The following is a 15,414-nucleotide window of genomic DNA, read 5'->3' on the forward strand; positions in this document are numbered from 1 at the left end:
CGCAAATTAGAGGGTCTTAGAAAAGGAATTCAGCTAAATCTCGCCAGCTCATTGCGGAGTAAGAGTCTCGTTCGTTTTGCCCGTTTACAATCAATTAGCCTACAATTTTGTCCGAATCCAGTATGCCCGAGCTACGTTGATTTCACATGTCTTATCTAATCCGTTCGAGATTCAGATGATTTGAGCCGAAATCGTCTGTCAACAAGTAATCAAAAATAGAAAAACGCGAAAAGGGATGCAACACGAGGACTTCTCAGGGGGTCATCCAATCCTAATATTGCTCTCGCAAAATTTGAGGGACCTTAGAGAAGGAATTCGGCTAAAATCTTGCCATCTCATTGCGGAGTAACAGTCTCGGTCGTTGCCCATTTACAATCAAATTAGCCTACAATTTTCTCCAAATCCCGGCAGTGCCCGAGCTGCGTTGATTCACATGTCTTATCTAGTCACGATCGAGATTCAGATTATTTGAGCCAAACATCGTTTGTCAACACATAATCAAAAATAGAAAAACACGAAATTGGGTGCGACACGAGGAATTCCCTAGGGGTCAGCCATCCTAGTACTGCTCTCACCCAAGCACGCTTAACTTCAAAGTTCTGATGAGATCCGGTGCATTAGTGCTGGTATGATCGCACCCGACATTGAGTGGGATGTTTATTCTTATATCCCTCGAGTACATGTGGAACGGGAGGCGATGGACAACACGCGGAACTGCTCTCGTCCAATAAGAACCATGAAGTTAAGCGTTCTGGCGCGATGGCAGAGCTAGGATGGGTGACCACCCTGGGCAGTCCTCGTGTCGCGACCGTTTACGAAAATATGGATAAAACAGTCGAAATAATTGTTTTTAATGAGTTAACTGTCTCCGGAGTAATCTTCATCATACACTTCCGCACAGAACCGGCTCACGACAACAAAAATCGCTAAATGTTCCCAGAAAAAAATAGAAAAAAAAATAAGAAGAAGAAAATAGCGAATGTAAAGCTATTATTATGCCTGGGATACGATAAAATAAAACCGAAATCGAATTTCGAACTTCCTAAGCAGATTTCTTGAAGAAACGGAAGCTTAGCAGAAGCGGAAAATCGAAAATTAGAGGGTCTTAGAGAACGAATTTGGCTAAACTCTCGCCAGGTCATTGCGGAGTAACGAGTCTCGTTCGTTTGCCCGTTTACAATCAAATTAGCCTACAATTTTGTCCAAATCCGGCAGTGCACGAGCTACGTTGATTTCACATGTCTTATCTGGTCTCGATCGAGATTCAGATGATTTGAGCCGAAAATCGTCTGTCAACAAGCAATCAAAAATAGAAAAACACGAAAAGGGATGCAACACAACGACTTCCTGGGGTCACCCATCCTAGTACTGCTCTTGCCCAAGCACGCTTAACTTCGGAGTTCTGATGGATCCGGTGCATTAGTGCTGGTATGATCGCAACCGACATTGAGTGGGATGTTTATTCTTATATCCCTCGAGTACGTGTGGAACGGGCGATGATGGACAACACGCGGCACTGCTCTCGCCCAATCAGAACCATGAAGTTAAGCGTTCTGGGGCGAATGCAGAGCTAGGATGGGTGACCTCCCTGGGAAGTCCTCGTGTCGCGACCGTTTACGTAAATTATGGATAAAACAGTCAAAATACTTGTTTTTAATTAGTTAACCGTCTCTGTCTCTGGAGTAATCTGCGTCATACGCTTCCGCACAGAACCGGCTCATGACAACAAAAATCAATAAATGTTCCCAGAAAATAGAAAAAAAATAAGAAGGAGAAAATAGCAAATGTAAATCCGTTATTATTCCTAGGATACGATAAAATGGAACCGGAATCGAATTTCGGACTTCCTAGGCGGATTTCTCGAGGAAACGGAAGCTTAACAGAAGCGTAAATTCGCAAATTAGAGGGTATTAGAGAAGAAAGTCGGCTAAAATCTTGCCAGCTCATTGCGGAGTAAGGAGTCTCGTTCGTTTGCCCGTTTCCAAATCCGGCAGTGCCCGAGCTACGTTAATTTCTCATGTCTTATCTGGTCCCGATCGAGATTCAGATGATTTGTGCCAAAAATCGTCTGTCAACAAGTAAACAAAAATAGAAAAACACGAAATGGGGTGCAACACGTGGAATTCCCTAGGGGTCAGCCATCCTAGTACTGCTCTCACCAAGCACGCTTAACTTCAGAGTTCTGATGGGATCCGGTGCATTAGTGCTAGTATGATCGCACCCGACATTGAGTGGGTTGTTTATTCTTATATCCCTCGAGTACGTGTGGAGCGGGCGGCGATGGACAAAACGCGGCACTGCTCTCGCCCAAACAGAACCATAAAGTTAAGCGTTCTGGCGCGATGGCAGAGCAAGGATGGGTGACATCCCTCGAAAGTCCTCGTGTCGCGATCGTTTACGTAAATTATGGATAAAACAATCGAAATAATTGTTTTTAATGAGTTAACAGTCTCTGAAGTAATCTGCGTCATACCCTTCCGCACAGAACCGGCTCACGACAACAAAAATCGCTAAATGTTCCCAGAAAATAGAAAAAAAAGAAGAATAAAATAGAGAATGTAAAGCTGTTATTATGCCTGGGATACGACTAAAATGGAACAGGAATCGAATTTCGGACTTCCTAAACGGATTTCTCGAGGAAACGGAAGCTTAACAGAAGCGGAAAATCGCAAATTAGAGGGTCTTAGAGAAGGAATTCGGCTAAAATCTCGCCAGCTCATTGCAAAGTAATGATTCTTGTTCGTTTGCCCGTTTACAATCAAATTATCGTACAATTTTGTCCAAATCCAGTAGTGCCCGAGCTACGTTAATTTCACATATCTTATTTAGTCCCGATAGAGATTCAGATTATTTGAGCCGAAAATCGTCTCTCAACAAGTAATCAAAAATAGAAAAACACGAAAAGGGGTGCAACACGATGACTTCCAGGGGGTCACCCATCCTAGTACTGCTCTCGCCCAAGCACGCTTAACTACGGAGTTCTGATGGGATCCGGTGCATTAGTGCTGGTATGATCGCACCCGACATTGAGTGGGATGTTTATTCTTATATTCCTCGAGTACGTTTGGAACGGGCGGCGATGGACAACACGCGTCACTGCTCTCGCCCAATCAGAACCATGAAGTTAAGCGTTCTGGCGCTATGGCAGAGCTAGGATCGGTGACCTCCCTGGGCAGTACTCGTGTCGCGACTGTTTACGTAAATTATGGATAAAACAGTCGAAATAATTGTTTTTAATGAGTTAACCGTCTCCTGAGTAATCTGCGTCAAACTTTTCCGCACAGAACCGGCTTAAGACAACAAAAATTGCTAAATTTTCTAGAAAATAGAAAAAAAAATAATAAGAAGAAAATAGCGAATGTAAATCCGTTATTATGCCTGGGATACGATAAAATGGAACCGGAATCGAATTTCGAACTTCCTAAGCAGATTTCTCGAGAAAACAGAAGCTTAACAGAAGTGGAAAATCGCAAATTAAAGTGTCTCAGAGAAAGAATTCGGCTAAATCTCTCCACCTCATTGCGCAGTAATGAGTCTCGTTCGTAGCCCGTTTGCAATCAAATTAACCTACAATATTGTCCAAATCCAGCAGCACCCGAGCTACGTTAATTTCTCATGTCTTATCTTGTCCCGATCGAGATTCAGATGATTTGAGCCGAAAATCGTCTGTCAACAAGTAATCAAAAATAGAAAAACACGAAAAGGGGTGCAACACGAGGACTTCCCAGGGGGTCACCCATCCTACTACTGCTCTCGACCAAGCACGCTTAACTTCGGAGTTTTGATGGGATCCGGTGCATTAATTGTTTTTAATGAGTTAACCGTCTCCGGAGTAATCTGCGTCATACCCTACAGCAAAGGACCGGTTCACGACAACAAAAATCGCTAAATGTTCCAAAAATAAAAGGAAAAAAATAAGAAGAATAAAATAGCGAATGTAAAGCTATTATTATGCCTGAGATACGATAAAATGGAACCGGAATCGAATTTCGAACTTCCTAAGCGGATTTCTCGAGGAAACAGAAGCTTAACGGAAGCGTAAAATCGCAAATTAGAGGGTCTTCGAGAAGGAATTCTGCTAAAATCTCGCCAGCTCATTGCGGAGTAATGAGTCTCGTTCGTTTGCCCGTTTACAATCAAATTAGCCTACAATTTTGTCCAAACCCGGCAGTGCCCGAGATACGTTGCTTTCACATGTCTTATCTGGTCCAGATCGAGATTCAGAAGATTTGAGCTGAAAATCGTCTGTCAACAAGTAATCAAAAATATAAAAACACAAAAAGGCGTGCAACACGAGGACTTTCCAGAGGGCCACCCATCCTAGTACTGCTCTCGCCCAGGCACGCTTAACTTCGGAGTTCTGATGGGATCAGGTGCATTAGTGCTGGTATGATCGCACCCGACATTGAGTGGGATGTTTATTCTTATATCTTTCAAGTACGTGTGGAGCGGGCGGCGAGGAACAACACGCGGCACTGCTCTCGCCCAATCAGAACCATGAAGTTAAGCTTTCTGGCGCGATGGCAGAGCTAGGATGGGTGGACCTCTCTGGGCAGTCCTCGTGTCGCGACCGTTTACGTAAAATATGGATAAAACAGTCGAAATAATTGTTTTTAATAAGTTAACCCTCTCCGGAGTAATTTGCGTCATACTCTTCCGTATAGAACTGGCTCACGATAACAAAAATCGCTAAATGTTCCCAGAAAATAGAAAAAAATAAGAAGAAGAAAATAGCGAATGTAAAGCTATTTTTATGCATGAGATACGATAAAATGGATTTGGAATCGAATTTCGAACTTCCTAAGCGGATTTCTCGAGAAAACGGAAGCTTAACAGAAGCGAAAAATCGCAAATTAGAGGGTCTTAGAGAAAGAATTCGGCTAAAATCTCGCCACCTCATTGCGGAGTAATGAGTCTCGTTCGGTTGCCCGTTTACAATCAAAATAGCCTACAATTTTGTCCAAATCCAGCACTGCCCGAGCTACGTTGATTTCACATGTTTTATCTTGTCTCGATCCAGATTCAGATGATTTTAGCCAAAAATCATCTGTCAACAAGTAATCAAAAATAGAAAAACACGAAAAGTGGTGTAACACAAGGACTTCCCAGGGGGTCACCCAACCTAGTACTGCTCTCGCCCAAGCAAGCTTAACTTCGGAGTTCTGATGGGATCCGGTGCATTAGTGCTGGTATGATCGCACCCGACATTGAGTGGGATGTTTATTCTTATATCCCTCGAGTACGTGTGGAGCGAGCGGCGATGGACAACACGCGGCAATGCTCTCGCCTATTCAGAATCATGAAGTTAAGCGTTCTGGAGCCATGGCAGTGCTAGGATTGGTGACCTACCTGAGAAGTTCTTGTGTCGCGACCGTTTACATAAATTATGGCTAAAACAGTCGAAATAATTGTTTTTAATGAGTTAACCGTCTCCGAAGTAATTTGCATCATACCCTTCCGCACAGGAATCGAATTTCGAACTTCCTAAGCGGATTTCTCGAGGAAACAGAAGCTTAACGGAAGCGTAAAATCGCAAATTAGAGGGTCTTAGAGAAGAAATTCTGCTAAAATCTCGCCAGCTCATTGCGGAGTAATGAGTCTCGTTCGTTTGCCCGTTTACAATCAAATTAGCCTACAATTTTGTCCAAACCCGGCAGTTCCCGAGATACGTTGATTTCACATGTCTTATCTGGTCCAGATCGAGATTCAGAAGATTTGAGCTGAAAATCGTCTGTCAACAAGTAATCAAAAATAGAAAAACACGAAAAGGCGTGCAACACGAGGACTTTCCAGAGGGCCACCCATCCTAGTACTGCTCTCGCCCAGGCACGCTTAACTTCGGAGTTCTGATGGGATCAGGTGCATTAGTGCTGGTATGATCGCACCCGACATTGAGTGGGATGTTTATTCTTATATCTTTCGAGTACGTGTGGAGCGGGCGGCGAGGAACAACACGCGGCACTGCTCTCGGCCAATCAGAACCATGAAGTTAAGCTTTCTGGCGCGATGGCAGAGCTAGGATGGGTGGACCTCCCTGGGCAGTCCTCGTGTCGCGACCGTTTACGTAAAATATGGATAAAACAGTCGAAATAATTGTTTTTAATAAGTTAACCCTCTCCGGAGGAATTTGCGTCATACTCTTCCGTATAGAACTGGCTCACGATAACAAAAATCGCTAAATGTTCCCAGAAAATAGAAAAAAATAAGAAGAAGAAAATAGCGAATGTAAAGCTATTTTTATGCATGAGATACGATAAAATGGATCTGGAATCGAATTTCGAACTTCCTAAGCGGATTTCTCGAGAAAACGGAAGCTCAACAGAAGCGAAAAATCGCAAATTAGAGGGTCTTAGAGAAAGAATTCGGCTAAAATCTCGCCACCTCATTGCGGAGTAATGAGTCTCGTTCGGTTGCCCGTTTACAATCAAATTAGCCTACAATTTTGTCCAAATCCAGCACTGCCCGAGGTACGTTGATTTCACATGTTTTATCTTGTCCCGATCCAGATTCAGATGATTTTAGCCAAAAATCATCTGTCAACAAGTAATCAAAAATAGAAAAACACGAAAAGTGGTGTAACACAAGGACTTCCCAGGGGGTCACCCAACCTAGTACTGCTCTCGCCCAAGCAAGCTTAACTTCGGAGTTCTGATGGGATCCGGTGCATTAGTGCTGGTATGATCGCACCCGACATTGAGTGGGATGTTTATTCTTATATCCCTCGAGTACGTGTGGAGCGAGCGGCGATGGACAACACGCGGCAATGCTCTCGCCTATTCAGAATCATGAAGTTAAGCGTTCTGGAGCGATGGCAGTGCTAGGATGGGTGACCTACCTGAGAAGTTCTTGTGTCGCGACCGTTTACATAAATTATGGCTAAAACAGTCGAAATAATTGTTTTTAATGAGTTAACCGTCTCCGAAGTAATTTGCATCATACCCTTCCGCACAGGAATCGAATTTCGAACTTCCTAAGCGGATTTCTCGAGGAAACAGAAGCTTAACAGAAGCGGAAAATCGCAAATTAGAGGGTCTTAGAGAAGGAATTCGGCTAAAACCTCGCCAGCTCATTGCGGAGTAATAAGTCTCGTTCGTTTGCCCGTTTACAATCAAATTAGACTACAATTTTGTCCAAATCCTGCAGTGCCCGAGCTACGTTGATTTCACATGTCTTATCTGGTCCCAATCGAGATTCAGATGATTTGAGCCAAAAATCGTGTGTCAACAAGTAATCAAAAATAGAAAAACACGAAAAAGGGTGCAACACGAGGACTTCCCAAGGGATCACCCATCCTAGTACTGCTCTCGACCAAGCACGCTTAACTTCGGAGTTCGATGGAATCCGGTGCATTAGTACTGGTATGATCGCACCTGACATTGAGTGGGATGTTTATTCTTATATTCCTCGAGTATATGGGAATCGGGCGGCGATGGACAACACGCGGCACTGCTCTCGCCCAATCCGAACCATGAAGTTCGGAGTACTGATTGGATCCGGCGGTCACCCATCATAGCACGCTTAAGTTCGGAGTTCTGATTGGATCCGGTGCATTAGTGCTGGTATGATCGCACCCGACATTGTGTAGGATGTTTATTATTATATCCCTCGAGTACGTGTGGAGCTGGCGGCGATGGACAACACGCGGCACTGCTCTCGCCCAATCCGAACCATGAAGTTAAGCGTTCTGGCGCGATGGCAGAGCTAGGATGGGTGACCTCCCTGGGCAGTCCTCGTGTCGCGACCGTTTACGTAAAATATGGATATAACAGTCGAAATAATTGTTTTTAATGAGTTAAACGTGTCCGGAGTAATCTGCGTCATACCCTTCCGCACAGAAGCGGCTCACGACAACAAAAATCGCTTAATGTTTCCAAAAATAGAAAAAAATAAGAAGAAGAAAATAGCGAATGTAAAGCTATTATTATGCTTGGGATACGATAAAATAGAACCGGAATCGAATTTCGGACTTCCTAAACGGATTTCTTGAGGAAGCGCAAGCTTAACTGAAGCGGAAAATCGCAAATTAGAGGGTCTTAGAGAAAGAATTCGGCTTAAATCTCGCCAGCTCATTGCAGAGTAATGAGTCTCGTTCGCTTGCCAGTTAACAATAAAATTAGGCTACAATTTTGTCCAAATCCGGCAGTGCCCGAGCTACGTTGATTCACATGTCTTATCTGGTCTCGATCGAGATTCAGATGATTTGAGCCAAAAATCGTATGTCAACAAGTAATCAAAAATAGAAAAACACGAAAAGGGGTGCAACACGAGGTATTTCCAGGGGGCCACCCATCCTAGTACTGCTTTCGCCCAGGCACGCTTAACTTCGGAGTTCTGATGGGATCCGGTGCATTAGTGCTGGTATGATCGCACCCGACATTGAGTGGGATGTTTATTCTTATATCTTTCGAGTACGTGTGGAGCGGGCGGCAAGGGACAACACGCGGCACTGCTCTCGCCCAATCAGAACCTTGAAGTTAAGCTTTCTGGCGCGATGGCAGAGCTAGGATGGGTGACCTCCCTGGGCAGTCCTCGTGTCGCGACCGTTTACGTAAAATATGGCTAAAACAGTCGAAATAATTGTTTTTAATGTGTTAATCGTCTCTGGAGTAATCTGCGTCATACCCTTCCGCACAGAAGCGGCTCACGACAACAAAAATCGCTTAATGTTCCAAGAAAATAGAAAAAAATAAGAAGAAAAAAATAGCAAATGTAAAGCTATTATTATTCCTGGATACGATAAAATAGAACCGGAATCGAATTTCGGACTTCCTAAACGGATTTCTCAAGGAAGCGTAAGCTTAACTGAAGCAGAAAATCACAAATTAGAGGGCCTTAGAGAAAAAATTCGGATTAAATCTCGCCAGCTCATTGCGGAGTAATGAGTCTCGTTCGCTTGCCCGTTACCAATAAAATTAGGCTACAATTTTGTCCAAATCCGGCAGTGCCCGAGCCACGTTGATTCACATGTCTTATCTGGTCTCGATCGAGATTCAGATGATTTGAGCCGAAAATCGTCTATCAACAAGTAATCAAAAATAGAAAAACACAAAAAGGGGTGCAACACGAGGACTTCCCAAGGGGTCATCCATCCTAGTACTTCTCTCGTCCAAGCACGCTTAACTTTGTAGTTCTGATGGGATCCGATGCATTAGTGCTGGTATGATCGCACCTGACATTGAGTGGGATGTTTATTCTTATATTCCTCGAATACCTGTGGAGCGGGCGGGATGGACAACACGCGGCTTTGTTCTCGCCCAATCAGAACCATGAAGTTAAGCGATCTGGCGCGATGGCAGAGCTAGGATGGGTGACCTCCCTAGGCATTCCTCGTGTCGCGACCGTTTACGTAAATTATTGATAAAACAGTCGAAATAATTGTTTTTAATGAGTTAACCGTCTTCGGAGTAATATGCGTCATACCCTTCTGCACAGAACCGGCTCACGACAACAAAAATCGCTAAATGTTCTCAGAAAATAAAAAAAAAAATAAGAAGAAGAAAATAGCGAATATAAAACTATTATTATACCTGGGATACGATAAAATGGAACCGGACTCGAATTTCGAACTTCCTAAGGGGATTTCTCGAGGAAACGGAAGCTTAACAGAAGCGGAAAATCGCAAATTAGAGGGTCTTCGAGAAAGAATTCGGCTAAACTCTCGCCTGCTCATTGCGGAGTAATGAGTCTCGTTCGTTTGCCCGTTTACAATCAAATTAGGCTAAAAATTTGTCCAAATCCGGCAGTGCCCGAGCTACGTTGATTTCACATGTTTTATCTGGTCCCGATCGAGATTCAGAGGATTTGAGCCAAAAATCGTCTGTCTACAAGTAATCAAAAATAGAAAAACACGAAAAGGGGTGCAACACGAGGACTTCCCAGGGGGTCACCCATCCTAGTACTGGTCTCGCCCAAGCACGCTTAACTTCGGAGTTCTGACGGGATCCGTTGCATTAGTGCTGGTATGATCGCATCGGACATTGAGTGGGATGTTTATTCTTATATCCCTCGAGTACGTGTGGAGCTGGCGGCGATGGAGAACACGCGGCACTGCTCTCGCCCAATCAGAACCATGAAGTTAAGCGTTCTGGCGCGATGGCAGAGCTAGGATGGGTGACCTCCCTGAGCAGTCCTCGTGTCGCGACCGTTTACGTAAATTAAGGCTAAAACAATCGAAAAAATTGTTTTTAATGAGTTAACCATCTCCAGAGTAATCTGCATCATACCCTTTTTGCACAGAACCGGCTCACGACAAAAAAAGTCGCTAAATATTTCCAGAAAATAGAAAAAAAATTAGAAGATGAAAACAAGGAATGTAAAGCAATTATTATGCCTGGGATATGATAAAATGGAACCGAAATCGAATTTCGAACTTCCTAAGCGGATTTTTCGTAGAAACGGAAGCTTAACAGAAGCGGAAAATTGCAAATTAGAGGGTCTTAGAGAAATAATTCGGCTAAACTCTCGCCAACTCATTGCGGAGTAATGAGTCTTGTTCGTTTGCCCGTTTACAATCTAATTAGGCTACAATTTTGTCCAAATCCGGCAGTGCCCGAGCTACGTTGATTTCACATGTTTTATCTTGTCCGGATCGAGATTCAGATGATTTGAGCCGAAATTCGTCTGTCAACAAGTAATTAAAAATGGAAAAACACGAAAAGGGGTGCAGCACGAGGACTTTCTAGGGGGCCACCCATCCTAGTACTTCTCTCGCCCAAGCACGCTTAACTTCAGCCGAAAATCGTCTGTCAACAAGTAATCAAAAATAGAAAAACACGAAAAAGGGTGCATCACGAAGACATCCCAGGGGGTCACCCATCCTAGTACTACTCTCGCCCAAGCACACTTAACTCCGGAGTTCTGATGAGATCCGGTACATTAGTGCTGGTATGATCGCACGCAAATTTGAGTGGGATGTTTATTCTTATATCCCTCGAGTACGTGTGGAGCGGGCGGCGATGGACAACACGCGGCACTGGTCTCGCCCAATCATAACCATGAAGTTAAGCGTTCTGGCGCGATGGCAGAGCTAGGATGGGTGACCTCCCTTGGAAGTCCTCGTGTCGCGACCGTTTACGTAAATTATGTATAAAACAGTCGAAATAATTGTTTTTAATGAGTTAACCGTTTCCGGAGTAATCTGCGTCATACCCTTCCGTACAGAACCGGCTCACGACAACAAAAATCGATAAATGTTCCCAGAAAATATAAAAAAATAAGAAGAAGGAAATAACGAATGTAAAGGTATTATTATGCCTGGGATACGATAAAATGGAACCAGAATCGAATTTCGAACTTCCTAAGCTGATTTCTCGTGGAAACGAAAGCTTAACAGAAGCGGAAAATCGCAAATTAGAGGGTCTTAGAGAAAGAATTCGGCTAAAATCTCGCCAGCTCATTGCGGAGTAATGAGTCTCGTTCGTTTGCCCGTTTATAATCAAATTAGGCTACAATTTTGTCCAAATCCGGCAGTGCCCGAGCTACGTGGATTTCACATTCTTATCTGGTCCCGATCGAGATTCAGATGATTTGAACGGAAAATCATCTGTCATCAATTAATCAAAAATAGAAAAACTCGAAAAGGGGTGCAACACGAGGAATTCCCAATGAGTCACCCATTCTAGTACTGCTCTCGCCCAAGCACGCTTAACTTCGGAGTTCTGATGAGATCCAGTGCATTAGTGCTGGTATGATCGCATCCGACATTGAGTGGGATGTTTATTCTTATATCCCTCGAGTACGTGTGGAACGGGCGGCGATGGACAAAACGCGGCACTGCTCTCGCCCAATCAGAACCATGAAGTTAAGCGTTCTGGCGTGATGGCAGAGCTAGGGTGGGTGACCGCCCGGGAAGTCCTCGGATCGCGACTGTTTACGTAAATTATGGCTAAAACAGTCGAAATAATTGTTTTTAATGAGTTAACCGTCTCCGGAGTTATCTGCGTCATACCCTTCCGCACAGAACTGGCTCACGACAACAAAAATTTCTAAATTTTTCCAGAAAATAGAAAAAAATAAGAATAAGAAAATAGCGAATGTAAAGCTATTATTATGCCTAGGATACTATAAAATGGAACCGGAATCAAATTTCGAACTTTCTAAGCGGATTTCTCGAGGAAACGGAATCTTAACAGAAGCTTAAAATCGCAAATTAGAGGGTCTTAGAGAAGGAATTCGGCTGTATTCTCGCCAGCTCATTGCGGAGTAATGAATCTCGTTTGTTTGCCCGTTTACAAACTAATTAGGCTACAATTTTGTCCAAATCCGGCAGTGCCCGAGCTACGTTGATTTCACATGTTTTATTTTGTCTCGATCGAGATTCAGATGATTTGAGCCGAAAATCGTCTGTCAACAAGTAATCAAGAATAGAAAAACACCAATAGGGGTGCAACACGAGGACTTTCTAGGGGGCCACCCATCCTAGTACTGCTCTCGCCCAAGCACGCTTAACTTCAGCCGAAAATCATCTGTCAACAAGTAATCAAAAATAGAAAAACACGAAAATGGGTGCATCACGAAGACATCCTAGGGGGTCACCCATCCTAGTACTGCTCTCGCCCAGGCACGCTTAACTTCGGAGTTCTGACGTGATCCGGTGCATTTGTGCTGGTATGATCGCACCAGACATTGAGTGGGATGTTTATTCTTATATCCCTCGAGTACGTGTGGAGTGGGCGGCGATGGACAACACGCGGCAGTGCTCTCTCCCAATCAGAACCATGAATTTAAGCGTTCTGGCGAGATGGCAGAGCTAGGATGGGTGACCTCCTTGAGCAGTCCTCGTGTCACGACCGTTTACGTAAATTAAGGCTAAAACAATCGAAATAATTGTTTTTAATGAGTTAACCGTCTCTAGAGTAATCTGCATCATACCCTTCCGCACAGAACCGGCTCACGACAACAAAAGTTGCTAAATGTTCACAGAAAATAGAAAAAAAATAAGAAGAAGAAAACAACGAATGTAAAGCAATTATCATGCCTGGGATAGGATAAAATGGAACCAGAATCGAATTTCAAACTTCCTAAGCTGATTTCTCGTGGAAACGGAAGCTTAACAGAAGCGGAAAATCGCAAATTAGAGGGTCTTAGAGAAGGAATTCGGCTAAATTCTCGCCAGCTCATTGCGGAGTAAAGAGTCTCGTTCGTTTGCCCGTTTATAATCAAATTAGGCTACAATTTTGTCCAAATCCGGCAGTGCCCGAGCTACGTGGATTTCACATTCTTATCTGGTCCCGATCGAGATTCAGATGATTTGAACCGAAAATCAACTGTCATCAATTAATCAAAAATAGAAAAACTCGAAAAGGGGTGCAACACGAGGACTTCCCAATGAGTCACCCATTCTAGTACTGCTCTCGCCCAAGCACGCTTAACTTCGGAGTTCTGATGGGATCCAGTGCATTAGTGCCGGTATGATCGCATCCGACATTGAGTGGGATGTTTATTCTTATATCCCTCGAGTACGTGTGGAACGGGCGGCGATGGACAAAACGCGGCACTGCTCTCGCCCAATCAGAACCATGAAGTTAAGCGTTCTTGCGTGATGGCAGAGCTAGGGTGGGTGACCGCCCGGGAAGTCCTCGGATCGCGACTGTTTACGTAAATTTTGGCTAAAACAGTCGAAATAATTGTTTTTAATGAGTTAACCGTCTCCGGAGTTATCTGCGTCATACCCTTCCGCACAGAACTGGCTCACGACAACAAAAATTTCTAAATTTTTCTAGAAAATAGAAAAAAATAAGAATAAGAAAATAGCGAATGTAAATCTATTATTATGCCTAGGATACTATAAAATGGAACCGGAATCAAATTTCGAACTTTCTAAGCGGATTTCTCGAGGAAACGGAATCTTAACAGAAGCTTAAAATCGCAAATCAGAGGGTCTTAGAGAAGGAATTCGGCTGTATTCTCGCCAGCTCATTGCGGAGTAATGAATCTCGTTCGTTTGCCCGTTTACAATCAAATTAGACTACAATTTTGTCCAAATACGGCAGTGCCCGAGCTACGTTGATTTCACATGTCTTATCTTGTCCCGATCGAGATTCAGATGATTTGAGCTGAAAATCGTCTGTCAACAAGTAATCAAGAATAGAAAAACACGAAAAGGGGTGCAACACGAGGAATTCCCAATGGGTCATCCATCCTAGTACTGCTCTCGCCCAAGCACGCTTAACTTTGGAGTTCTGATGGGATCCGGTGCATTAGTGCTGGTATGATTGCACCCGACATTGAGTGTGATGTTTATTCTTATATCCCTCGAGTACGTGTGGAGCGGGCGGCGATGGACAACATGCGGCACTGCTCTCACCCAATCAGAACCCTGAAGTTAAGCGTCCTGGCGCGATGGCAGAACGAGGATGGGTGACCTCCCTGGGCAGTCCTCGTGTCGGGACCGTTTACGTAAATTATGGATTAAAAAGTCGAAATAATTTTTTTTAATGAGTTAACCGTCTCCAGAGTAATCTTCGTCATACCCATCCGCACAGAACCGGCTCACGACAACAAAAATCACTAAATGTTCCCAGAAAATAGAAAAAAAAAAGAAGAAGAAATAGCGAATGTAAAGCTTTTTTTATTCCTAGAATACGATAAAATGGAACCGGAATCGAATTTCAAACGTCCTATGCGGATTTTTCGAGGAAACGGAAGCTTAACAGAAGCGAAAAATCGCAAATTAGAGGGTCTTAGAGATGATATTCGGCTAAACTCTCGCCACCTCATTGCGGAGTAAGGAGTCTCGTTCGTTTGCCCGTTTACAATCAAATTAGGCTACAATTTTTTCCAAATCCGGCAGTGCCCGAGCTACGTTGATTTCACATGTTTTATCTGGTCCCGATCGAGATTCAGATGATTTGAGCCGAAAATAGTATGTCAACAAGTAATAAAACCTACAAAACACGAAAAAGGGTGAAACACGAGGACTTCCCAGGGGGTCACCCATCCTAGTACTGCTCTCGCCCAAGCACGGTTAACTTCGAAGTTCTGATGGGATCCGATGCATTAGTGCTGGTATGATCCCACCCGACATTGAGTGGGATGTTTATTCTTATATCCCTCGAGTACGTGTGGAGCGGGCGATGGACAACAGGCGGCACTGCTCTCACCCAATCAAAACCATGAAGTCAAGCGCGATGGCAGAGCTAGGATGGGTGACCTCCCTGGGCAGTCCTCGTGTTGTGACCGTTTACGTAAATTATGGATAAAACAGTCGAAATAATTGTTTTTAATGAGTTAACCGTCTCTAGAGTAATCTGCATCATACCCTTCCGCACAGAACCGGCTCACGACAACAAAAGTTGCTAAATGTTCACAGAAAATAGAAAAAAAATAAGAAGAAGAAAACAACGAATGTAAAGCAATTATCATGCCTGGGATATGATAAAATGGAACCAGAATCGAATTTCAAACTTCCTAAGC

At 43.8% G+C, this 15,414-nt stretch overlaps 18 non-coding genes across 18 annotated transcripts; all 18 read right to left on the bottom strand.

Moving 5' to 3' along the window:
- Nucleotides 1-521: 521 nt before the first annotated feature.
- On the bottom strand, nucleotides 522-640 carry LOC142507046 (5S ribosomal RNA). The gene has a single exon (XR_012805313.1). It is a non-coding gene; the product is annotated as a 5S ribosomal RNA (ribosomal RNA).
- A 686-nt stretch (nucleotides 641-1,326) lies between these two features.
- Nucleotides 1,327-1,442, bottom strand: LOC142510135 (5S ribosomal RNA). The gene has a single exon (XR_012808266.1). It is a non-coding gene; the product is annotated as a 5S ribosomal RNA (ribosomal RNA).
- A 663-nt stretch (nucleotides 1,443-2,105) lies between these two features.
- On the bottom strand, nucleotides 2,106-2,223 carry LOC142509045 (5S ribosomal RNA). The gene has a single exon (XR_012807235.1). It is a non-coding gene; the product is annotated as a 5S ribosomal RNA (ribosomal RNA).
- Nucleotides 2,224-2,904: 681 nt separating this feature from the next.
- Nucleotides 2,905-3,022, bottom strand: LOC142515791 (5S ribosomal RNA). Its single transcript, XR_012811616.1, has one exon. It is a non-coding gene; the product is annotated as a 5S ribosomal RNA (ribosomal RNA).
- A 1,260-nt stretch (nucleotides 3,023-4,282) lies between these two features.
- Nucleotides 4,283-4,401, bottom strand: LOC142517036 (5S ribosomal RNA). The gene has a single exon (XR_012812798.1). It is a non-coding gene; the product is annotated as a 5S ribosomal RNA (ribosomal RNA).
- A 683-nt stretch (nucleotides 4,402-5,084) lies between these two features.
- Nucleotides 5,085-5,203, bottom strand: LOC142516492 (5S ribosomal RNA). Its single transcript, XR_012812284.1, has one exon. It is a non-coding gene; the product is annotated as a 5S ribosomal RNA (ribosomal RNA).
- A 565-nt stretch (nucleotides 5,204-5,768) lies between these two features.
- Nucleotides 5,769-5,887, bottom strand: LOC142517037 (5S ribosomal RNA). The gene has a single exon (XR_012812799.1). It is a non-coding gene; the product is annotated as a 5S ribosomal RNA (ribosomal RNA).
- Nucleotides 5,888-6,570: 683 nt separating this feature from the next.
- LOC142516493 (5S ribosomal RNA) lies at nucleotides 6,571-6,689 on the bottom strand. The gene has a single exon (XR_012812285.1). It is a non-coding gene; the product is annotated as a 5S ribosomal RNA (ribosomal RNA).
- Nucleotides 6,690-7,254: 565 nt separating this feature from the next.
- Nucleotides 7,255-7,372, bottom strand: LOC142508450 (5S ribosomal RNA). The gene has a single exon (XR_012806661.1). It is a non-coding gene; the product is annotated as a 5S ribosomal RNA (ribosomal RNA).
- An 881-nt stretch (nucleotides 7,373-8,253) lies between these two features.
- LOC142514775 (5S ribosomal RNA) lies at nucleotides 8,254-8,372 on the bottom strand. The gene has a single exon (XR_012810652.1). It is a non-coding gene; the product is annotated as a 5S ribosomal RNA (ribosomal RNA).
- Nucleotides 8,373-9,052: 680 nt separating this feature from the next.
- LOC142507992 (5S ribosomal RNA) lies at nucleotides 9,053-9,171 on the bottom strand. Its single transcript, XR_012806226.1, has one exon. It is a non-coding gene; the product is annotated as a 5S ribosomal RNA (ribosomal RNA).
- A 683-nt stretch (nucleotides 9,172-9,854) lies between these two features.
- LOC142515871 (5S ribosomal RNA) lies at nucleotides 9,855-9,973 on the bottom strand. Its single transcript, XR_012811691.1, has one exon. It is a non-coding gene; the product is annotated as a 5S ribosomal RNA (ribosomal RNA).
- Nucleotides 9,974-10,779: 806 nt separating this feature from the next.
- Nucleotides 10,780-10,898, bottom strand: LOC142508721 (5S ribosomal RNA). Its single transcript, XR_012806925.1, has one exon. It is a non-coding gene; the product is annotated as a 5S ribosomal RNA (ribosomal RNA).
- A 681-nt stretch (nucleotides 10,899-11,579) lies between these two features.
- Nucleotides 11,580-11,698, bottom strand: LOC142516417 (5S ribosomal RNA). The gene has a single exon (XR_012812212.1). It is a non-coding gene; the product is annotated as a 5S ribosomal RNA (ribosomal RNA).
- Nucleotides 11,699-12,501: 803 nt separating this feature from the next.
- Nucleotides 12,502-12,620, bottom strand: LOC142509634 (5S ribosomal RNA). The gene has a single exon (XR_012807800.1). It is a non-coding gene; the product is annotated as a 5S ribosomal RNA (ribosomal RNA).
- A 682-nt stretch (nucleotides 12,621-13,302) lies between these two features.
- LOC142515579 (5S ribosomal RNA) lies at nucleotides 13,303-13,421 on the bottom strand. The gene has a single exon (XR_012811416.1). It is a non-coding gene; the product is annotated as a 5S ribosomal RNA (ribosomal RNA).
- A 681-nt stretch (nucleotides 13,422-14,102) lies between these two features.
- Nucleotides 14,103-14,221, bottom strand: LOC142514091 (5S ribosomal RNA). Its single transcript, XR_012810002.1, has one exon. It is a non-coding gene; the product is annotated as a 5S ribosomal RNA (ribosomal RNA).
- Nucleotides 14,222-14,901: 680 nt separating this feature from the next.
- Nucleotides 14,902-15,020, bottom strand: LOC142516098 (5S ribosomal RNA). The gene has a single exon (XR_012811912.1). It is a non-coding gene; the product is annotated as a 5S ribosomal RNA (ribosomal RNA).
- Nucleotides 15,021-15,414: the final 394 nt, after the last annotated feature.

The sequence above is a fragment of the Primulina tabacum genome, chromosome 10, assembly GCF_025594145.1.
Source record: "Primulina tabacum isolate GXHZ01 chromosome 10, ASM2559414v2, whole genome shotgun sequence".
Taxonomy (NCBI): domain Eukaryota; kingdom Viridiplantae; phylum Streptophyta; class Magnoliopsida; order Lamiales; family Gesneriaceae; genus Primulina; species Primulina tabacum.